Source organism: Cydia amplana, chromosome 17 (genome assembly GCF_948474715.1).
Source record: "Cydia amplana chromosome 17, ilCydAmpl1.1, whole genome shotgun sequence".
Lineage (NCBI taxonomy): Eukaryota > Metazoa > Arthropoda > Insecta > Lepidoptera > Tortricidae > Cydia > Cydia amplana.
In genome coordinates this window covers 8,353,249-8,378,428 of record NC_086085.1, presented here as the reverse complement: position 1 = coordinate 8,378,428, position 25,180 = coordinate 8,353,249, and the positions used below count along the sequence as shown (strand labels likewise).

Sequence of the window (25,180 nt, the reverse complement as noted above, 5' to 3'; positions counted from 1 at the left end):
CCAGCAGCATTCTATATTATTGTTTGACAGTACATTTTATAATGTAGGTATCCAAAATGATAAAATATCGATATAAATGATGGTTTGTTTGTTTTGTTTTTTTATCACAGGAAACTTAAGTATAGTTTGACTCTTTTGACAAAAGCCCAGTTCTAGGTTCATAACATCGTTAAGTTCGTAGCTTTCATGATTGCAAAACCACTGCATATGAAGTACTTAATATCTGTGTTGTTATTTGACTCACGCGTCTACACGTAAAACGTTTTCAAACCCACTCCGTAGTTAATAATTTAAAATCACCTTTTTAGTGAGATCTGAGGCTTGTGGCGTTAAAGAGATATTTGTCGCCGCACGCTCCAGGATGCAAAATAAGTGACTACTATTTGAGTAGCAGCCTATGTCCACATAATAACTATCCGTGAAGTCCGGTTTTAAGTATAGTAATAGTAAGATAAGGTCAATATTGAGTAAACTATCTATATTATATTTATTTACTATTTTATTTTACGGTCTAATTTATAGTTTTTGCTTACCTATTGATTCATTGGCATTTGGCATTGTAGTTTTAGCTTGTAAGTATGACTCTATTGACAGTTATAAGATGTACTACGGTATTTAAATAACGCTCGTCTGTAACTACATGATCTTAGATCTATAATAGCGACTCATAACTTCTCTGTTCGACTGTAAGTCATACAAGAGAGTTAAGTAGCGATTGCGATATAAAAAGCTATAAGTAGAAGGCTTTATCACACGTTTAGAACCTTAAGTGAAAATTGCAGATTATTACTCATATAGATGTTAAGGTTGTTCAATTCACTTTGAGCTATAAGCTATAATACTAGCAGCTTAACATGCAATATAGCGCCCAAAACAGCTACTGTAGATCTTAAATCTTTAGATGAACCTTTTAAACACTTTTATCTCACCAGAGCCTGTAAACTGTAAACTAAGACTATAGATGTAGCTATTCTAGAGCCAGGCTGTCTTTAGGTAAGAAAATAGGTGCTAAGTGTCGCCTAATTGTTTGTTGGGATTTATATGACGGTGCGCAGTGACCCATGCTGAACAAAATTCATTATTACTTGGTTATATAATATCTTACACCAATAAATCTTATGTTTTTGGAAAGATAATGAAATGTCTCGTATATTTTGTAAATACATTAATTGCGATAAAGTTATAATTTATTAAGTTAGAACCATGTTTTAGCAGTACTTATGTGCATGCACGGTAAAAAATCATGTTTTCAATTATTTTGAAAATGACTAAAGTTATGACTACAGTTATTGAAAACCAATTATAGTACGTTTAATATTCTTTCAAATGGTATCTATCACGAACTGATCAATAAAATAAAACCCGAGAAATAATGAAAAGTTGACACCGATCTCCTGCCATTTACGTGACGGCGCTTAGTGACCCATGTTGAACAAAATTCGTAATTACTTGGTTATATAATATCATACACCAATAAAACTTATATTTTTGGAAAGCTAATGAAATTTCACGTACATTTTGTAGGAATATTATTGGAGTAAAGTTATAATTTATTGAGTTAGACGCATATTTTATCAGTACTTATGCCATCCATGCACGGTAAAAAAATCAAATATTTTAAAATATTTTGTAAATTACTAAAGTTATGACTACGGCTATTAGAAACCATTTATTGTACGTTTAATAACCTTTCAAATGGTACCTATCAGCAATTGATCAATAAAATAGAACCCGAGAAATAATGAAAAGTTTACGTCGGTCGCCCGCCATTTACGTGACGGTGCGTAGTGACTCATGCTGAACAAAATTCGTTATTAATTGGTTATATAATATCATACGCCAATAAAACTTATGTTTTTGGTAAGCTAATGAAATGTCTCGTATATTTTGTAATAAAATAATTGCGGTATTGTTGTAATTTATTGAGTTAGGCGCATATTTAATCAGTACTTATGCCATCCATGCACGGTATAAAATCAAATATTTTAAAATATTTTGTAAACGACTATAGTTATGACTACGGTTATTATGAAAAAATAATAGCACGTTTAATACTCTTTCAAACGACACCTCACACGAACCGATCGGTCCCATAGGACTCAAGATGTGAACAAATATCAATAATGGTCGGCCGCCATCTTTGCCCCCCTTTTTTTCGACCCGTCCCCCTCTCCATAAACTAAAACCGGTCATTTCGTATTCTAGAGATCACGAGGAACACATCCATACCAGTTTTAGGTATTTAGAAGAGATGTCGACGACTTTTCTCGAAACAGGCCGATTTCCACCTGTCTATAATTATTCACGTGCATAATTTCGTGATTGTCTGCATTTCCAATCGTGCATTATCTGGGTCATTAGTCATCTACCCTGACCTACGGCTACAGTATAATGTATAAGTGTAGTAAACAAGTGTAAGCGAAAAATGTCGGAGAATAGTCCATTTAATCGGAGTGGACTAACACGCCGCAGCCCGCCCTCAACGCCCACGCCGCAGCCCGGCCCGCCCGGGCCCACACCAGCAAACATGCCGCAGGAAGAAGAGCCCCCAAAGGTATTTCCCACGAGTGACATCCAGACCTGGCTGAAAAAGATCGAACTGAACCTCCACGACGTATGCTCTACATCTGCAGAAGGTAAACTTAACACTGACCAGAAGATCAGAATTAACAACTTGTGTCGCAACGTGAGCCACTTAGCCTCACAAATGGCTATTGAATACCAATCCCTAAAAAGCCACGCAGTCCAAGCATATCAGTCTCGCCAAGCGCATCAGGAAAAAATTGATCTTGTACAACGCATCCAAGAACTAAAGGAGTCAATTGAGGAATCCAGCCGACAAGTTTCGGGACCTGTATCGTTTGCCGACGCCCTGAAGAATAATGGAACGAGGTACGTTCAACCGTCTAACATTAGCTCAGTCGCAATCTATCCGGTTGACAAGTTGAAATCGAGTGAGGAGACAAAAATCTCTCGTTCAAAAGATTATCCGGCCCGAAGAAATGAAGCTGCACGTGAGAGGGTTGCGCAAGATCAAAAATGGCGGTGTAGTGATAAGCACTGACTCAAAAGAAGACGTAATAAAACTCAAGCAATCGGCGCAGCTTATGACCTCTGGACTCACCGTTGACGAGCCACAAAAACGCAAGCCCAGAATTGTAGTCATTGGAGTTCCCGCGGACATGCAGGAACCTGAAGTCCTCAAGTGCATATTCCATCAAAACTTAGCCGATAAATTACAAGATTGGTTGCTCGAAAAATTTATGGCTTCCACTAAGCTCAGTCACAAATCCGGAAAAAAGGACGCCGAGACCTGTAATTATATAATTGAAGTTTCTGGAGCGATACGCAAGGCCTTAATTACGAATGACAGAGTTTTTGTGAATTGGTCATCGTGCCCTGTTAGGGATTTCACCCTGGTTACGCGCTGTTTCAAATGTCAGCTTTACAATCATGCAGCGAAAACCTGCAAAATGGAGACTCACATCTGCGGCCACTGCGGCGAAGCGGGTCACTCATTTAAGGAATGCACAAAAAAGGACGAAGCACCAAAATGTGCAACATGCTCGTACTACAAGAAACCATGCAACCACCAAACAGGCGAAGCCGACTGCCCAGCTAGAAAAATGGCCGAGAAAAGGTATTTAAACTCTATAGATTATGAAGGCGCCTAGGAGCGCTAACTTTTCACATACTTTTAAAGCACTTCATTCACTTTCATTACTTTAACTACCTATGAACAATAACATATTTTCTGACCTAGATAGTTTCTCTGTATCAGAGTCTAAAGCATGCGATGTGGAAACCTGCAAACATCATGTTCGCCGCTGTTTAAATATAAACAAACTTGGAGATGATTTACGCAATATTGACTTTGGCCCCGTTTATAATTCTGCTGATGCAGAAAATAGTATGCTGTACCTGACCAAAAATGTCCAGCAAGCAATTTTACTTAATACCAATAAGACACGTCTTAATAGCAACGCCCTTCAAAAGATGACGTACGATGATACAGAGAACTTACTAATAGTCGTAAAATGATTACCTACTGTATTCTGATATTTAATGGAACTTAAGAATCCACTTTTTGTTTAGGTGATAAGACTTATATTGTGTACCATACCTATAGTTTATTAGGGCGAGCGAAGCGAGCCCTATCACTATTCGACAAACTATGCATTCTTGTGGTACACTTTACGGAAAAACTACTGCACTGTTAGGCTTGAGATTTAACATAGTAATTTAAATTCATGTCTAGATGTGTTATCAAACATAAAAATATCATTTTATAAACCTAAAAACATAAAATAATGTAATAACACTTTGTATTACTACTAGCGCCATCTTTTGGCAAAACAATGAATTAACATTCGTGGTAATGTTATATTTCTCTAACAGATGGCGTTAGTAGTAAATAAATAAATAAATATTGGACGTTGTTTTACAAATTGACTAAGCCCCAGAAAAGCTCAAGAAGGCTTGCGTTGTGGGTACTCAGACAAAGATACCTATGTGGTGTTTTCAATTTCAATAATGTCGATGGCGCTTATGCCATTAACAACGATGAATACAAAAGTGGGTTAAAATTTTGGATTCAGACCCACCTCGCTTCGCTTGGTTTGATTCCTAATTTAGCAATTAAGTTTCTGTGAATACCTACTATTCATTAAGTAAGACGATTTTGGGGTGGAGGGGTGTCGTAGATATCTTATTTTTTCAATTTTTTTCTTACTTGGGGGAGGGAGGGGGTTTTTATAGTTCTTACGTAAGATCACAAAGATGCGATTTTTTTTAATTTCTATGAAATTGTGACGTTTAAAATAAGAATAATACTTCCACACTCTATGCTATCAAACACGGTGCAGAGTTAGCTTAAACGAGCTCAAGTACCTTTGTCCTGTTTGCATGCAATGATACCACGTTCCAAGTATAGCGGATCATCTCCTGACTTTGTGTTACACTCAGTCAGTGTACAAACGTACGTACAAATAAACTTTCATAAAAATATTTTTTTGAAAAATAAACACTAAAACAAATCAAACGCGTACTCGTTTTTTCCTTTAGATTCTTACGTAATATGTATATGGTAGGGGGGTAGGGGGGTAGGGGGAGGGGGTCAGTATATTCTTATTATTTCTTACCTATGTAAGAAACACGTTGGAAAATCACATATATGTTATCGACCTTCAAAAACGAATCATACAGGTTTGGTATAGGGCCGTAAATTGTATGAAGTGATTTGACAATTCACGAAGACATATGCAATGACAAGTCTGCACTCTTGTCGTGAATTGTCAAATCACTTCATTGCAATTTAAGGCTCTATGCTATCCTGGTATGGTTTGTTTTTGCCGATTGATGACATATTTCATAATTTCGTGTCAGATATATAGGCGGTCCGTTTGCCGTCCGATGTATTTGCATTCACAGTGGAGAGATATTTATGCCAGATGAGAGTAATCACATAATTTTGATTTTTATGAGTCGTCAAATATTTGTAAGCGTCCCGATCCGATATTTATGCGGATACAGACTAACGATGTTTTAGCCAGCTACAAAGCATCACATATTTTACCGAGGTAGTGTCGTCATATACCTACTTATGCCTCCAATGGAGCATCAGATATTTTTGCACGCCTGCCCACAGTCATATATTTTTGCTGGTGACTGTACCTAGTGAAACTCAGGTTTGTTGCTGAAACGCTGTTTTCGTCATCCGACTCGTATCGATGAGCACTTAGGAGAGTAGTACCCAAGATAAAGCTGATGCTGAACCTTGGCTGTACTTATTGGAACTCAGGTTTGGTGCAACATAGACACACGCTGTTTTGGACATCCGACTCGTTATGATGAGCACTTGGGAGAGCAGTACCCAAGATAGAGCTGATGCTGAACCCTGGCAGTACCAAGTGGAACTCAGGTTTGTTGCAACTGTTTTAGTCAGCGCTGTTTTAGTCATCCGACTCGTCTTGATAAGCACTTAGGAGATTAGTACCCAAGATAGGTTTGGTGCAACATAGGCACACGCTGTTTTGGTCATCTGACACGTCTTAATGAGCACTTAGAAGAGCAGTATCCAAGATAGAGCTGATGCTGAACCCTGGGTGTACCTAGTGGAACTGTGTGTGTGTGTTTATGTGCGGAGCAGCGTGATTACCGCCAGTAGGTGTCCAGACGGGATAGTTTTTCGCTCAATTGTGTGGTGTGGACGCAAAAATTTAATTCAAGGACATTGGCTCGCTGACCTAACATTATGTAGGAAAGCCAGTACAAAAGTACTGGGCGACCGTGTAGGATGTAATAATAAGCGCTTATGAAATTGTATATTACATGTGGATGTAATTGGCAATTTGATTTTGTCGTCTGGACACGTTTTTAATGGACAAAGTAAAAGCTGTAACAGACAGGCGTACCGGACAGCAACCGGGATCCGGTCAGTATATTTTCTTTCTTGCTCTCACTTATAGCTGCGTTCTTAACGGACTTATTACATAGGTACCCACTCGATCGATCATGGAACAAGCCTCGGACTGGATCAATGTCGCGGTCCGGTACGTTTAGGTAGGAAAACTCCGCGAGCCCGTACAAAGCTCTGCTTTTTGCTAGTAATTAAGTGAATAAGTAATAAATAATTAATATTGTCCTTTGCTGCCTGAAACACAGGGAATCCTAGTTCAGGCATTTGTAAATCACTTGTCTTTATAAATCATTTGTCTTTAAGAGCAACCACTGTACTATACTTTTCTCAATAAATTATTTGTATTTGTATTTGTATTACAAGAACTATTTTATAATAAAAAATAATTGATAGTGAATACATTTTTCACCTTATGCCCATGTCACGAAACGGCCAAGCCACATATTTTGACTAAGGTGTAGAGTCTGTGAAGGTAGGGCCTGTAGAGTTAGAGGCTTGGCTCTACAAGACATCTGATAACTTTTTGTCAGTGCGAGTCTTATGGTTTCGTCTTGGCAACATTTTACATGAAAATGTTTTTGGTGGGATCAGTTTTTCATATAAAATTTCAGATTAGCAGATTAGGAGATGGAGGCGTATTCTGATTGTAATAAGAGGTTATTTATCTATCTACATTTTCATCTAAATGTTTTGTCGCACCTAATGCAAAACAACTAAAAGACGACTTTGAGTTGCTCTATTATAGACTTTCTATTCCGTACTATTTACCTATAGGTTAAATTATCCCGCTACATCAGCATCCTGCAATGCTGTGCATCAAGAATTTCGCAAATGAAATATGTAACATGTAGGTAATATAGTACATGGCATTAGTACGAAAGCTATGTGAAATAATTTCAATACTTATGCTTAATTTCCGTTATTTCGGGAACTGGAAAGCAGGTCAAATTTAACTTGCAAGATTTGATTAAAGTTTCTCTAGATGGGGCCGTTAAAGTCTAAATAAAATATTTTATAAAAGCTAGTACAAGTATTACAAAGCCTCGACGATCTTCATTATTTACAAGATATAAATCCAAAGGAAACAACTACAAAACGCTTTGCAAAAAGAATCCGTAATCGTATTCAAGTCTAGGTGTCGATCGCCTCCGAGTGGGAGCGCACAGCGAGATTCAAGATAACACCCGTCTAAGTGATGCTTTACGGCGGGCTAAGAATAGAAAACAGTGAGCTGAAGTGATTTATAAAGCGATCGCCCTAACGTTTGTTGCTGTAAGTAGTTTAGATTGTATTCAACAGTATATTTGTGCCTATGCTGTAGGTCTATACCAGGGATGTTGCGAACATCCGCATCCGCATCCGCAACCGCGGAACATCCGCATTATTTTCAACATCCGCATCCGCATCCGCATCCGCATAAAATCGATGCGGAGCTTATGCGGATGCGGATGTTGAACAAGTCGGTACAGGAACGTCTTAGCGGCGGCGTAAGTGCTAGGTAATTTCGTCATTACCTATAACGAAATCGTCTAGATCCAGAAAAGTCGGCGAAGTTACTGTTTATTAAATATAACGCACCTATATTCTTGCTCAAATACTAAACGTTTGGTTTTTTTAATAAAAAAAATACTAAAAATGTAATATTTGACGTTTTCTAAGTACCTAATCTTGACATCCGCATCCGCATCCGCATCCGCGGATGTGAGCCTTTAAAAATCCGCATCCGCATCCGCATCCGCGGATGTCAAAAAATCTGCATTCTCAACATCCCTGGTCTATACCTCTCCTACATTCTATAATATAGAGAGAGAATAGCTGATCTGGATCATTAGTTTAATAATTTTGAATTTGAAAATGCATTACTCACCTTTATACAACGCTGATCCTAATCCCATTTCGCGTAAACTTCTGCTTCAACTTTACTACACTTGCACATAATTCAGAGACTGATTACAAAGTGTGGAGCAAGCCTTATCGAGTACTCTGTAAATATGGCCAAAGTTATAAAGTTTATCCGTCTGTCTTTGCTCATGGCATAGCTTAAATCTGAAAGCGGAATGGTATAGCTAGTGTTCAGAAACTTCCACTTTATGAGCATATGATCAACATTTTGTACTCAGTCGTTATACAAAGCCAGAGTTTACAAGTTTAAGGCACGGTTTTGGAGCGGGGCTAATTTGTTGTCTAGATGTTAGTTTCTTATCGAAACTGTTCAGGAGTTCGTTGTGGATAGAGTCGGGGATTCGGCTCTAACAGATGAGTTTGCATTTACAAACATACCAAATGAGGGTTCTGAGGAAGCTTGATATAATCAGTGATTTATTTCAGTGCACTAACTCTAGATGTTACCCAGCGAATACGCCGCGAGAGCAAACTTTGTTGTTGTAGACTCCGTGCTGTTCGGAATTAGACTACACCAGTATTTCTGCTGCAGTATTTCAGCGCGATATTACTACTGACTGCATTATTCCTGTAAATGTCGCAAATAGGCAGCAACATTAATTCAAATTTGAAACGTGTGAAACGGACTCGTGAGTACAACTATTTTTATTAAAAATAATAGTTTATCAAACTATTATTGTATGGGGTATGTAGGGTAGTTGTATAGAGTCTCTAAGAGTCGTAGCCCTATATAAATTTAATTTTCACTAACAGAAAAGAAACAAAAGTAAATCAATCAAACTAATCTGGATAAATTAAAAAGAACAAACCAATTTTTAATACATCAACATTACACATACAAAATTTGTTCGCTGGCTAATAAATGAGCCTTAATATAGAAATTAATTAAGTAAATAAACTCTGTGCATTTTCTGTGGCAAGAAACCACGCAATCACGAGTATGCTTGATGAAAATACTCTATTGTGTTCCTTGCCGGGATTGAGATTCATAGAGTTTATAGTGGAAAAAAGCTAGAGCCTTTTTTAAATAAAGCAATATCCTCCATTTTTCCACCTGCGCATATTTTCTTTAACCTTTTGTTATGTAGAAATTTTATTAGAAGTACTTGTTTTACATGCGCTGTTGAAATCTAAACGAGTAGCTTGTAAAGTCGGGCCGCCAAACGCCGCGAGCAAGCCGACATCAAAGGCCTCTTTAATACGTAGCTACACACTGAATGCTTCCAAATAAACCTTTTATATAGCTGGAGACAAACGAAACTTAATGGTTTCGTTTATGAATCACAAGCTTGGTGTTACATGTTTCTGCTACAACCGTTTTATATTTTAACGCGAGCAAGAGTAAATATATAAACGAGTTGACTACCAGGAGCCCGTTTTATTATTTATAATATTTACAAACGAAAGACTCTTTGTCTTTGTAAGGGAACTCTGTCTCTGTCTTTGTAAGGGAAGTTCTAATTTTTCTTCTCAGCTATCAAATATATTTAAATAATTTTACGGTTTAGACTCACGTATTTTTAACCACACGCGACATATGTTTCGTAGAGCCTAGGTCTCCTTTCTCAAGCACAAACAGTGTGAGCAGCGTTCACGGCGGCCGTGCTTTGCGTACTGCGGCACGCCGCGTCGCACGTTGCGCGCGCGCTGAAAAAACCGGTTGGGGAAGGTTTTGCGCTGTCGTTGTAGGCGGGCATAGTGGTGTGTTTGGGTTTGGATCACCTAACACTTGTAGCGACAAACAGCACAAACTCAGTATAACCACTACACTGTCACAATACCCACTGGCATTCTACTGAAGGATCACAGGGTTCCATGCATGCTGGCGGCACAGCCCAGCCGCTATCCCGATTGAAATTAGGGCGCTGCCCAATCTCGATCGCTTCTCGTATTTTACGTGGTAGGGTAAAGGCACCAGTAGTCAGCCTCCAAAATCCAGTAAGCAGCCTCTGTGTAAGCAGGCTGAGTACTGGGCTCAGCCTATATAAACTATTCATAATAATTAGATCAAAATTACTAATATTTATATATTATAATATTTATTTTTACTTTATTATTTTTGTTACTGTTATTGTAGTTAGTTGTAGTTTTTAATTTTAGTTTATTATTTTTTTGCTTATATGTATTACTTACTTGTTTACTTATTTAATAAAATAAAAAAATCTTATAGGTACATACAATTCTTATGACACGAAATTTGTTGGCCATAGGTACTTAACTAACACTATTCTTGCAAATTAACAATCGCAATATTTATTTTCTAATAATTAATCCGTCAAAAATTAACGAGGTAAATCCTAATATATAATTATGTTCATAGTAGGTATTCGGTAAAAAACTAAAATAAAATAGACTCGTTTAATTACGAGTCTATTCAGATCTAATTATCATTTTATCATTAATAAACAGTCATATTATACCGACCAGGAAAAAGCAAAATGATAGTTATGTATGTATTATAGTTAACGTCAAAAATATGTATACACTTATGACCCTTATTTCAATGAGATAGGGTTTAAAAATGTGGACATATTTTTGGCGGCGAAGTACCAAGCAAGGTCAATGGCTGAGTACTGGATCAGCGAAACCCAGTGGTCAGCCGCATTAAAACGTTATTTCAAATGCGGCTGACTACTGGGTTTTACTTTAAATTGACTAGGGCATGCCTAACTAAATTTGAAAATGTAAATTTAACGGTCCTAACGGTCGCATTGGCTCGAAAATAATAAAATAAACGAATAACCCAAAGGTCAGCCGTGGGGGGCTGGGCACTGGATTCTTTGGAAAAAAGTGTTATCCAGTGGCCAGCCCCCTCAATTTATAAGTGAAATATTGATATTTTCATTCAAATATAATGCAATTTAATAGATAAACTAATAAATAAACCAATCATTAACAAAAACAATAACTTTTAACATTAAAACATAGTTTTTCTTGCCTGTTAAGAGAACACCACTTGCAGTAAAAAATATGGCGGACATGACACTATTGCACTCGTCGACAAACAGCACCTGTATGAACGAGTATATTTCTTCCCCCCGATCCCTCACCGCACCTGTTGTGTGACGTATTAACCAATAAGGAATCAAAGCTCCTATTTGAGTACTCGTGATTTGTTTAAACGAATATACCAGATATTTATGACCAATAAACGACTCAAAAGGCTGACTACTGGTACCTGGCTGGCCACTGGTGCTGTTACCCTACGTAACATTTTTCTCGTACCAGTAATCTCGCCTTGTCGAATCGAAGATAGTGCCATGTTACGTGCCGACGTTCAGCAGAATGCCAGTGAGTATTGTACGCGTACGAGTAATCTAAGGCAAGTGTGCACATTCGGAGACCACCATCCTTCATCTTCGTTCCTCATTAGATTAAAATTAATAGTATTATCATTAAAATTAATTGAATACTAATAAAGGTTCCGTCACACAGGCGCGTTTTCCGGGCGGGGCGTGAGCGTTTTATGGGCGTTTTCTAAAATAAATATTGATAACCCGATTCTCACGGATCTTGGTGTTTTTGGGTTCTTTCAACTCAGAATCACTAGCATATTCAATCCTGATGATAAAAAAATGTCCCAAAAATGTACATTCATGTATGAAAATTGTACATTCCACTACGTCACGTCCATACAAGTAAAAATTTTCTCATAATAAAACGTAACGGAATGGACATTTTGGGACATATTTTTTTAATGGAAGGGTGGAGAATGCTGTCGATTCTGAGTAGAATGAGCCCAAGAATGTCCAGATTTGAAAGAATCAGGTTTTCGATATTTATTTTAGAAAACGCCCCTTACCTATATGTAAAAGCGGCGCGCCCCGCTCACGCCCCGTCCGGAAAACGCGCCTGTGTGACGGAACCTTAAGGAAATTAAATTTACGGAGTTAAAAACACACTGTATAAAAAATACGTGCTACGATGTATACTTAAGAACGGGATAACAATGAAGACACTTCAACTTCAAAAGAATAATGAAACCTAAAATGGTTCATTCACAAAATTCAAAATGTACTTTTAACTGTTTAACTTAAACAAAATTACCATTTTTTTGTTATACTGAATCGTTTCCTAGCAATATATCACAAATGATTAATGGTAACAAAATAATACCCATGGCTAATTTTGGCCAATTGATACTCACCCGGTATTGGAAAGGTATTTCAACTGAAAAATCTTCAGTTACCGTTTTTATACCAGGATATTTTTATTTGAAACAGATCTCCTGTATACAAACAGACCTGCATGTATACTTACTTGTACAGTACAGGCCTAATTTATGCATTTCGAGTCATTTGCATCTATTCATACACGTAGTCATGGGGGATATACTTAGGTAAGTATAGTTTTTCGTATAAAAATACCTTAATTGAAACTAAGTGAAGATATATTTAACATTTGAAATTATACATACTTATACATTTTGTTTACTTAAATATATTTCTGGCCTTTCAACGAGATTTTTTTTCGTTTGCATTGAAAGTGTACCGTAAAATGGGGTGAGTAGGGTCAAAACTGAAATTCAAACCTCGATAACATTTTATTTTTACATATTAAAACTGAATGGTGTATATAATAAGTGTTCCGGACGTTTGTATTTTAGTTTTTATTTTATTTTGGGTAGTTCCATTTCATAACTTTCGCCTATTCCACTTATCCCTACCGCGATATCCCCCCCAGTGGGGATACGTGGAATATTTTTTCACTTATTTCTACTAGTAGGGATACTTTTCCATCTATCCCTACTAATTGATGCCAAATGGATTTTTTTCCGCATATCCCTACCATTTTCCCCCTGGTAGGGATAAATGGATTTTTATCCACCCGTACCTACTGTTTTCCCCCCTGGGGGGAACAGGTGGAATTATTTCTATATATACTTATTGGTTTGCCCCTCGGTGGGGGCAGGTGGATTTTTTTTCACTTATCCCCTACAACCTCGCTATTTGGTAGAGATCCATGGAAACTTTTTCAATCATCTTAAGCTGGTTGTATTTTGGTAGGGATACATGGAAACTTTTCCAATCATCTTTACCTGATTCTTATTTTGGTTGAAATATATGGAAACTTTTCCAATAATCTTAACCTAATTGTATTTTGGTAGGGATACATGGAAACTTTTCCAATCATATATCCCTACCAAACAGCAACGTAGCAGGGACGCGTGGAAAAAATTCCATATATCCCTACCAAACAGCAAGGTAGCAGGGACGAGTGGAAGAAATTCCATATATCCCTACCAAACAACAAGGCAGTTATAGGGATAGGTAAAAAAAATCCACCTGTCCCCACCTGGGGAGGAAAAAAGAGGTTAATGTGGAAAACAAGTTACCTATACCCACCAGGGGGGAAATCAATAGGTACACGTGGAAAAAAATCCACCGATTTCTACCAGGGAGGAAAGTAGTTGGGAAAAGCGGAATAAATTCCATCTGGCCCTACCATTCAAAAATAGGGGGGGATAGATGGACGACTTGATTCCATGTATCACTACCAGTAGAAATAGATGGCAAAATATTCCACATTTCCCCACTGGGGAGGGGATAAGTGGAATAGGCGATAACTTTGACGATAAAGAGGAAAACCCACCTCACCCCGTAGTGCCTCGTATTTGGGGTGAAAGGGGAAATCATACAAAGGTGATTTTGGAAGATTGTTGGATCGATTTTTATTATTATGCGTATTACTATAGCTCCATTTTAAATTGGAATACATTATTTTTGTAGCAGTAGCCTTAAAATCCCTTCTCACCCCTTTCAAACCTTCTCTCCCCATTCATAGCCCACCTCTCCCCGCGAAACCTACCCACCCCGTTTTACGGTAACGACGCAAATGGTGAATATAAAAATTTTCGATAAAATAATACTATGAGTATATGTAAACACACAGGGCTGTATTGGTAATTTGCTACCGATAAATATTTACACCCAAACCATTCCCAAACACTAAAGGCGTCAAATGTAAATTAAAGCGAGTAACAGCAAGTCATGCACCCACTTTGTATTCAGTCAGGCCCGACTTCCAGCTACTGGAGTCTAGTAACTGGCAAGTCCATGTGTGCATAATGTATGCGCCGTAATGCCTTGGTCTGCTTGCGTTAAAAATGCAAACTCTGGCGACATTTGGTGACTTTTGTGATGCTTTTAGACGACAAAGATGCTTTTCCAACATCAGTAGGGTTACAATAATAGTTGATGTAAATCAAAGAAGCCTTCAGTAATAATGAAGCGTATATTTTAACCTGCTGCCGTATAGGTGGAAGATAAACTTGTTGCCTGAATTAAATTTTAAAATAAAATAAATAAATAAATAATAAAGGCTTGATACCTATGTGTACCTGTATAATTGTTTCAAGTTCCTGTTGTCCACTTTTATGCGTAGAAACACTACTTAGGGCCCGATTCTGATTTTGAAATAGACATCTATTAGATATCTTTTAGGCATAACCAAGATACGATAACGATATGTTTAAGATCTAATCTAACCTGTCAAATTTGACATTTGCGCGATTCTGGAGATACTCTTGAACGATTTCCACAAGATATTTATTTTATTTTATTCTTTATTTGGAAATTTAATTCAGGCAACAAGGCCCATATTACAAATACCTTACAGACTAACATACATATGTATTTTATAAACTTAAAACTAAACACTAGCTATTTAGTCGATAAAACGGCGTGGCTCCGTTGCATCAGCTGCTCCTGTGTCGGATTCGGCAGTTTGCCCCGGAACCTCCGAAACACGACACCCTTCGGCCAGAAGTCGGCGCACTCGATGGTCCCCTGCAGCGGTCGCGGCACGCGCACCACAAAAAAGTTGAAGTGCACGTAGTGGCGCGATCGAAGCGGGAACACCCTCAGCGTGTAACCGGTCTTCTGGTGCACATACTCCACCACTTCAGCAGCCGTGGCGGTGTATGACTTAGAGATCCAATTCACATCTAATAGATATCTAACTCTATCTAACGTAAAAGTGACATTGGTTGCCCGAATTGCGCTGCAAAAGAGAACTAGTTGAAATCTAAACTATAACGTATCTAGAACGGATCTAGTACGTGTCGTCTCTTGTGAATATCTTGAAGTTCGAATACGGCAGTAGGTCTTACATAAAGATCAATGAGGCCAAATCTATCTGCAATATTTTCCGCACGCGAGCGCGTTTTTATAACAACAGTAGACTTTTTATACCTCCATCGATAAAGTAACGAGCTTTTAGTTCCAGCAGTCAAAAGCAGAAGGTACGCTGTAGCCTGCGGTAAAAACAAAAACGCTCAACAGATTTTGCCGCAATTACTTTAGGTACATATGTTTTTGGTTATGTTATGTGTTATGTTTCATATGTTTTTATTGTAATAAACGTGTACATAAACAAAATACATCACAATATTACCAACAATTAATTTTACTATTACAATTATTCAATATACTTACACCACCAAATTATTTGACAGTTTTAAAATAAAGTCATTTTTTTTCCTCTCAGTTAACTGCATCGAATCTCATTTGGCGTGTTTCGGTATACCTAGTTACTATTTTAGCGGACCGTTAGTACTGACTTCTTTAATACTCTTATTTCTAGATAGGATCCATGATAATACTGATACTGTTTCTTGAAGTCCCTTGAATGAAAATTGCAAATAAGTAGCTTAATACGAGGGAACAAGAGCTGTGCTTAGAGCAAAGTCCTCTAATATTACGCGGATTTCCACCGTTCATTCCCGTCACGTTCTGCGCTCAACGTGTTTGCGAGAAATTAAACGTATTCAGTAGAAGGCTATAATTGTTCTGTTGGCAGGAACAAATTTAATATCAAGATTGAAAAAGGGAATTTGAATTTGTTACGACAACATTATTTAAAATGCTACAGTTCCGTTGCCTAATATTTATTATTATTATAGCGTATACCAATTGTTTTTTAGGCACGTTGACTAACTAAAAAAAGAAACGCTTGACCTTTCTTGACGTTAAATTGTAATAAACATAAAATTGTTTAAAATTTTAATATAGGTACATGAAATTGTGTTTAAAATTGTAATACGTAACAGAATTTTAGTTGCACTTTTAGTAATATTTGATACCACGAAAGGAAACATTTTGAAATAGCAGTTCAAATAAATGCTGCCACGTACCTCATTCGTTTATCGTTACAGTTTATATTGGCCTAGATAATGCTTTAATCTAAGGTTACGTACCCAAAGACGACAATCAGAACGTTAATGAGCTTACGTAGACAGTCTGTTTGTCTGTGAACCCAACGCACACTCGCCGGTTTTTATCTATAATATTTATTATACTATAAAACGTGCTGATTATGTATAAATAAAATAGGTAAGTTCCACAATATTAATCAAGAGAAGCATTCGTATTTTAAATAGATGTTATTGATTTTAGCACACGCAGCGCATCTCGTTCTCACTAATGTTTTGGTAAATTAGATCAAATTCACATCAATGTGTAAATTTGAATAGGTCTTCTAGCGTTTGTCATCGCCACGCTATCGTTTGAAGTTACTGCAAAGGGCGCGCTACGCATTGATATGGAAATTCCTATCACTTCTCGCATTCATACGTCCCAATGCTTCCACCAATTATGGAAATTTCCTGAGGACTTTTGAGCTGCGCTGAGGACTTATGATAGTGTTCAGATAAGTATGTTAGGGATGAAAATAGCGACGCGTTTTTCGGATGCCCGATAAAATATTCGCACACCAGGATTATCATTTTACGATAATTAATGTGATGTGAAGTAGACAAATATCCGGCAGAAGTACTGTCTATGAGGTTCGAAAAGGTAACATGACTAAACAGATTCACCACTAACGACTTTATTTCCTAAACGCTAATCCCAAAAGCACATTGTTTAAGATTTGCATTTTATTTAAATTAATACTTACACCTCCAATACGCGTGCAAACAAAATCATTTTGCATATAATGCTTGTTTCTGATTCTAAAATAAAACCGTAGACGCGTTTATATAAAAATAATTTATCAAATCACATTTTAGCTTTGATCTAGGTATCGCGTTAACACCGTAATTAATATTCAACACTAAAGATTTAATATTTTCGCGTTCACAGAGCACTGACAGGTATTTAATTTGACATTTGAGACTTAAAACTTACAAGAGAACAAAATAAATTAAGAAAGAAAATAAAATAAAAAAGTATGGCTTAACTTAGTTTGATATTTCTCAAACAAAAGTGCTCGCGAACTTGTGAAATAATTAACAAAAGTGAAACGGCATACCATACCCTTGAGAGTATAGCACAGTGTCTTATAAATCTTATAATATGCTACTTGATTATTATAGTCTACTCTGTCTACTTTTACACTAACTTTGCTCGCGCCTCGACTGTAATTTTTAAAGAAATTTAACAAAATTTCGGTCTCAATTTCGAATCCCGGTAAGAGCATTTGCCCGTGTGTTTATCATGAATACTTGTTTTCTATGTAAGGTAAACTAGTGTGGCAGGCACTGACCAATAACAGTCACGGTTAAAGTTCGAATGTTTAGGTACTAATTTCAATACCCTCAAAAAATCATCTAGTCATTGAGTGGACGTTTAATGTGTTAATAAAATTCAAAACATCGATCTACTATCTCCGGAGGGTTCCGGTTCTATTTTTAATATTAAGAGAGGAGTCGCAAAAACGCCTTACTTCCGGGTACTCTCCTGTAAAGGTAGATGGTCCCATTTATGTTAATATTTACTTAAGGTAAAGTCCGCTGCGAGTGTTTCTTTTAATTAATGGAAGAGAAGGTTTCTCACTTTAGGCGCTCCTCGAAACCTATTTCACCTTTAAACAAAATACAAGATAACGTTTTCGTCGTTTTCGACGTTAGTATAAAAATAATACTTCCTTCAAAGAAAAATACATTTTACCGGCTCTCCTGAAAAAGACTGGAAGGAATTATTTTTGGCGAGTCGTACGAGTCCTCAAACAGAACGAAAATAAATAAACTGTTACACAAAGTTACTTAACGCGGAAGCAAAATTTCCCGGCAAGAAACTCGGAAACTGAGGGAGTTTTATGAATTCCGGGAACCAATTTACAGACCTTTGTTACGTCGTAAGAAAAACAGTAGTTAGTTTAGGCCGAGCCAAACTAGGAACTTTATATAAATAGACTACTATTTGGATACCAAACGCTAAATAATGTTATAATAGACTGAAAATGTTACCACCACCTGTTAACAACATGCCAATTATTTATAATTAACGCAAGATTTTAAAGATGCTATCACTAATATTAAGGTTCGTAGGTAGATTATATGTAATATTTTCATATTACGCTACACTTTAAATAAGCTGCTTACACTTCATGAAATGGTAACTAAAATCACAAAAACTACTAAAGGAACAACCCTCTAAAACAAGATTACATTTAGATACTCGTAAAAGTTGTAACACACAACAAAGTAAGTAATTTTTTCGGCTCGCCCAACTAGAGACGAACTAGGGTTCTACATGCTGCAACGTTGCAAACACTCTCAGGGGATGTGGTAAAAGTTCTTAAGCTTATTTGCTCATTAGTGTTGGTCCTAAATAACTAAACATAAAGCGAAATAGACAGCGTGGGCGACACAGATATAAGTGGCCAGCACACTATGTGATCCAGAAGATCCCAACAGAGAGAGTGTATTATGGTTGTTATAAGTTTGGATATTTTTAAATGAAATATATATTTGATGTTCATTGAAATTTTTTTTTACAGCATTACAGCTAAGGGGCGCCAATGCGCTGTAAAATTAAGTCAGTTATAATAAAGTCATTCTATTATCTTATCTTATCTTTTCTTAGAGTGTTTACATTTCTATACCGACATGTTAACGTCTGTTCTATATGTTAGCTGAGGTTGAATGACAGCCTAACAAACGAAACAATAGCTCATGAATTCTTTTAGTAGGTTCGAACACCCGTTATTCTGAGTGTTTTTGGTGCTGTTCAATATACAGTAACAGTAACATATGTTTTGGATAGTTTTCAGGTTGTAATGAAAGTAGAGAAATATTTGTAGCAGTAACTTACAATCAGCTTCAACTTCAAGTTGTTATAAAATTAACAAAATTAAAATAAAATAAAACTAGCTAAAAACTAATTACAAAACTAGAGGTAATAAAATGGTTATTAGGAATTTAATATACTCGTAATTTACAAATTAGCGAAATTAGTGATCAAGTATCTAACTAGTATCTAAAAGTGAAGTCAGTCGTTATTAGAAAACGCCAATCATAACTTAAATAATTTAAGAAAATTTCATAATATATTATTATACTCGTATCATCCCGGTACATTTACATTTTTCAATTGACGTTGGTTATCGTGGCTACAACTCCTACACAACCACAAAAATATTTTAAATAAAGGCCACGAAATATATTGTAATTGTAGTACTCGTTATACAAATATTTGTATAACAAACTATCAATCTTGCAAAAGGAAAATTATTGTTTGGGTCAACTGACTCGTCTATTGCTATAATTTCATCCTCATCCCTAAGTTTGGAATTAAACTTGTATTGACTGAACAAGGGCTTATAACTTGATTGTCACGTTCGTGTTGCCAATCAGTGGCGTAACTAGGGGGGGGCTGGGGGGGGGCACGTGCCCCGGGCGCCGTCCAAGGGGGGGGGCGCCAAAATGGGCAAAAGACTACCTCTCCGCCTTGCCAAAGGCAGCAGGGAAGCTTTTGTCAGTCGTATTTACCACCACTGTGAAGTGTAAAATGCGGATGGTAATCTGGCCCACAGCGCAAAAGAGAAAATATTTTAGGTACTCTTTTTGCCTCGAACTCGACCTTGAAAAACGACGGTAGCGCCCTACCGCCCATCATCTCGTAGTGCGAATACTCTATACCAGAAACTTCAATCAAGCAGAGGGATATTCGGCGGGAGTTGCTATGCTTTTGTTTTATAAGGCGAGCGGGCCGAGTGCTTCAGAGTTGTGTCCCGTGTTAGCGCGTCTTTTCCGTTAGGGGTCTCCTGTCAAAGTTACCATCTTATGGACTGTCCAAGAGACTACCTATGCAAGTGGATCGCTAGCCCTTTGTCCGGCAGGCGCATATGAGCCGTAGTAGACGGAACCTGCTCCAATAGCTGCTGCTGCATATCTGTGATATGTTGTCTATCGACGACATTCATCGATATGCGGACGACAGTACTGGGGATTCCTAAACAGGATGGCTAAAAAATAACTACATTTCCGTTGCCAGGGAGGTTTTGGGATTATACTGAACAACTTTTACTACGGGACCAACCCCGAAATCGCGAAAAAAAAGTTTACCCTCCCATAGAAATTGGAGCAGCCAAAATGTATGAAACAGCCAAATTTTTTTTTCGCGACTTAGGGGTTGGTTCCATACTCCCATATAGTAAAGGTTACTCAGTATAATCCCAAAACCTCCCTGGCAACGGGAATGCAGTTATTTTTTAGCTAGCCTGTATACAGGATGGTCCATACCTTGAGGTCCAAAAATTTTTTTTAGAATCCTCTCGTCGTGGGTTATCAAGGACGTCAAGGTTTGGACCACCCTGTATAACACATGCCGTGGCAACATCCCTCGTTCTAATACTAGAATGTCGTGAAAAACGTGTCAGGTATCGAGAGCATTCTATCCAGAGTTTCGGTGTGGGATCGGGCCAATTTAGTCCAAATCAATCCCACCAAGACTCAATTTTGCGCGTTTACAGCTAAGAAAACCCAATTTTTCAAGGCACAACCCTTCCCATATCAGGGAGTATTGGGAGCCTCGGTGTTGACATCTCCATCAGTGACGTCCAATAGTTTCGTAGCCAACTAGCCACCTGTGCGGTTTAAGAGGAATTTCCTTCACAACCAGCAGCGGGTGGGAGGAAATTTGTCGAGAAAAGGGAGCTCATTCCACAATAACTTGAATAAGCTCCCTTTTCTCGAGAGGCTACAAGTAGGGAGATCTCCAAAAAAGAAGTGTATAAGTTTTAAAATGGTCGGCAACGCGCATGTCACACCCCTGGAGTGTAGAGTGTAGACGTCCATAGGATGCGGTGACCGTTTACCATCAGATGGGTAAGCATGTAGCCACCGATGTACTAAATAAACACATATACTCGTACACTGTATTTGTCTAAATAAAAGTAAACTTGAATAAGTAAAAAAGTAGCCCTTTCATTAGTTCATTTCGTTTGGGGGGGGGGGGGGCGCAAATTTGGTGCCTGCCCCGGGCGCCATATCTTCTAGCTACGCCACTGTTGCCAATATAAACAAATCCATATGTTGTCGTTTCCGTTGTTATTGCTACGATTGTAAATAGGTTTTTCACCTCAGCAGCTCGAACAAGGGTACTTTGATTCTTAAAAAGAGACAAAATGACATTCAAGTGACCTTTATAGTCAAATGTCATTTCAACATGCAGGGTCTAATAAAAGTTCGAAATACTTGGGTTCTATTATCTCTGTCCGTTTCACACTGTTAGCAAAAAGAAACAGACAAAAAAAGTTAAAACGACATTCAATGGTATTGTCGTGAATAGCTCTTAATCATGCATGTTTTAGTTTAATCTTGATTTTACGTGTAATTTCGTGTAATTTTACTTTTATGTGTTTTTTACCGTTTATATCATGTTAATGTATTGTGTGGAATGTTATGTGCCTAGTTTTAAGTCTTGTATCACTGTATTTAATAAAATGTATTAGATTAAGGTGATTGGTCGAAATAAATAAAACTGACTCTCCATGTAACACTCCCTAGTTGCTGGAAAAGTACCTACGACGGGATATTCTGCCTATATAAACCCCGATCTTGGTTGCTTATTCAGAGAGTTTTACTCACCCACCCAAGCACTTTGCTTGAACACTCTCCAGTATTATTAAAGTTAAATATGTGTTTTTATTCCACATAAACACATCCCGGTAATTGGTGGTAAATTGGAGGTAAAGCGGACTTCTGGGCAACATAGCGGCCGGCGCGTTCCTGACTTGCGTTTCTTCACTTCGGAGAACAAATATAAAGAAAAAAGCTACAGTCTACGCTCGACAGGTATATTCACGGTTTATAAATTTTATAATAGACCCCCGAAAAACTTCAGACCGCATCGTTCCAAACCACGTACGAGTATGAATTCTTAATAATTAATTAATAAAAATAAAGTTTAAGATTTGATAAAAACTGATAAAATACTATATTTTAGGTATTTTATTGTACAATTAAAATAATGAACTCAAAAAATACACAGATCATCACGCAAAATTAATTATTTTACTTTTAAGAATTTCTACCATAGTTGACAAATAGTACGTATCCGCAATTCGGACCGTATCTTACAGAGATTTTGTTTACAAAAAAAAGTTGTCGATTGAATTGTCAGTTAATGTTTGTTATTTCTATATTATTTTACTGGAATTTATTATTACGTTTTGTTTTTGTGTTCCATTGCGGTAATTAAACTTAATTGTTTGTATTTCTTAAGAAAACATGAGTGCAGGTATTAAGTGATGAAGGAGGATTACATTTTTCAAGTTGTCTAATAGGTATGTTCTCACTGCTCAGGTGAAAAATGTTGTGTACTACACGAGATCAAAGTTATTTACATCTCGTGCGCTTTTGAGTCCCTTACTACGCTCAAGATTCTAAATTAGATTTACGCTACGCTCGTGAATCTATTATAGAATCTTTCGCTTGCACGGGACTCAAAATAAGCACTCGAAGAAATATCAAACTTTGATCACTTGTTGTACAAATAACTATTGTACTTGTTACTATACTGGCACTTAAGATGATTTGACTATAAACGTCAGTCAGCAATAAACCGGCTTTCAATTACTACATTGGTGACGAGTATGGGATTCGAACCGTTATTACGTTGATATATTTCTTAAATTTGTGTTCTTCTAATAAATATAACACGTATGATTGTTTTAGTGGTTAACGGATAAAAAACGTATCGATTACGTAAACTATTTACGTATCAACTAGCGTCAAATTGAAGGAATATAGATTTAGCTAATTTTATTACGACAGGCCCACCGAAAAAAATATCGGTGGGCGGACAGAGTGGAGGCAGATCTCCGTGAGCTCCGCGTCGGCGAAAGCTGGCGTGATACCGCTCTGGACCGAGCAAAGTGGCGTGCTCTTGTGTTGGAGGCCAAGACTCATTTTGGGTCATCGCGCCAGCCAAGTAACTAAGTAAGTAAGTATTACGACAGGTTTTTAGGTAATAAGTACCTATGTTTAAGTTACTTATAGTTTTCTAACTGTACGTGCAAGATTTTCTCTTAATTATGTTGAAAATATTTGTCCGATTAACATTCACGTCGCCATTGTCGCCAAGTCAACAACTTCTTGTTTTATAAGAGTCACATGAAGAAAGTTCCGCCCCTAATGGGTTGCCGTGGAACAAGAAAAACTATGATTTATCTTGTTTCGCAAACAAGGAAAAACTATTTTGGTTCCTTTCCGGCGAAATTGTATGCCAATAAGTGCTTGGTTATATACTTACCTAAATACTTTTTTTTTTTCAATATTAATGATGTTGTATTTTTGTACTATATTTTAAGCACATATTTAGTATTATGTTAATTATTTAATGCAGGTATTCTAATCGAAAAACAATCCAAATGAATGGTTGGCAACTGGCTGCATTTTCACAACTTTCTTAACTTTGTTCTGTTAATGATATGACTTTAAAACTAGTATGCGAAGTTATTTACTTACTCATAAATTATTTATTAGGTCTAAGTTATCGTTATCTATTTTATTACCCTTCTGGAAACTTTTAGCCATTAAGTATTTAACTTTCAGCAAAACGATATCAGAAATATATTTAAAGTAAAATTAAGTGAAAACTACATCAGAATCTGTTACGAAGTTGAGTTACAAAACTCCTAAAGGAGTTCACCTTTCATACGGTTGGTTTTGAAGTAATCTCTTACATTTATTTTAGTTAATAATCGTAACGAAGTGTTCACTGGGTTACTACCAGCGGCTATTTCATATAAATAAACTTTTTTTATAATACGCACACACGTACATGCATATAATGCATCGTAATTGTCGAACACTCTCATTAGTTATAAACTGAAATATAATTATGTCATATATTAAAGACAAAGTGACGAAGCCTTCCAGCAGTGAAGGCCGGATTCGAACCGGGTTGGAAGAATTTTCTACAGAGGCTTCAAAGGGCCAATCGTTGAATAGAAGGGTAGTTTTAGAGTTAAATTGCGACATTTGTTTTTTTCTTAACTGAATTGCAGGCATGAAGCGCATACATCTTTAAAAAGTTTAACATAATACCATCTTAACACTGAAAACTGTTTTTCATACAATATTTTCCGAATTCTTGTTAAACATTCGAAAAAATGGCTGTGGTTGATATACATCAAAACATTTTCAATAATATCCAGAGAGGAAAATGAGAACTACCTTTGTTTGGAAAGGCGGTTTCGAGGCGGTCGTCCACTTCCGCCTGAACCGCTTTTCCGGAGACGAAGTCGCGGGCCGAGGCCGAGGGGTGTTGATATAAAATGAAAACAACAAATATGTATATCCGCTACGCATACCTACAGCCAGAAGTTGCTCGAAACTAAGAGAGTATCCATTACTTATTGTTTGAAAGTTTCCGATTCCCGTATTTAAGTTTTCCATTTAAAATTCAACATCCGCGGCCCCAGGGGATACGGCCAGGACCGACGACGGTTTAAAAGAGTGGCAATAGCGGGAAATTATTTAGCTAAATTATTAGTTCACACATTTTTCATTGGTACGGTACCTACTTTTTTTTTCGAACTGTACCGAAATTATCTAATGATAAGTGACAACACGGCCAAAGATCACTGGTTCAGTAATAGCCTGTAATTATGTTTTCCTGATCTTTAAAG

At 37.1% G+C, this 25,180-nt stretch overlaps 1 protein-coding gene and 1 pseudogene across 4 annotated transcripts in view; both read left to right on the top strand.

Annotated features, from left to right (window-relative positions):
- LOC134655682 (uncharacterized) overlaps nt 1–25,180 on the top strand; it is a 500,300-nt gene that overhangs the window by 251,735 nt on the left and 223,385 nt on the right. The gene's annotated exons all lie outside the window — the stretch shown is intronic.
- Nucleotides 2,426–3,674, top strand: LOC134656009 (uncharacterized; annotated as a pseudogene).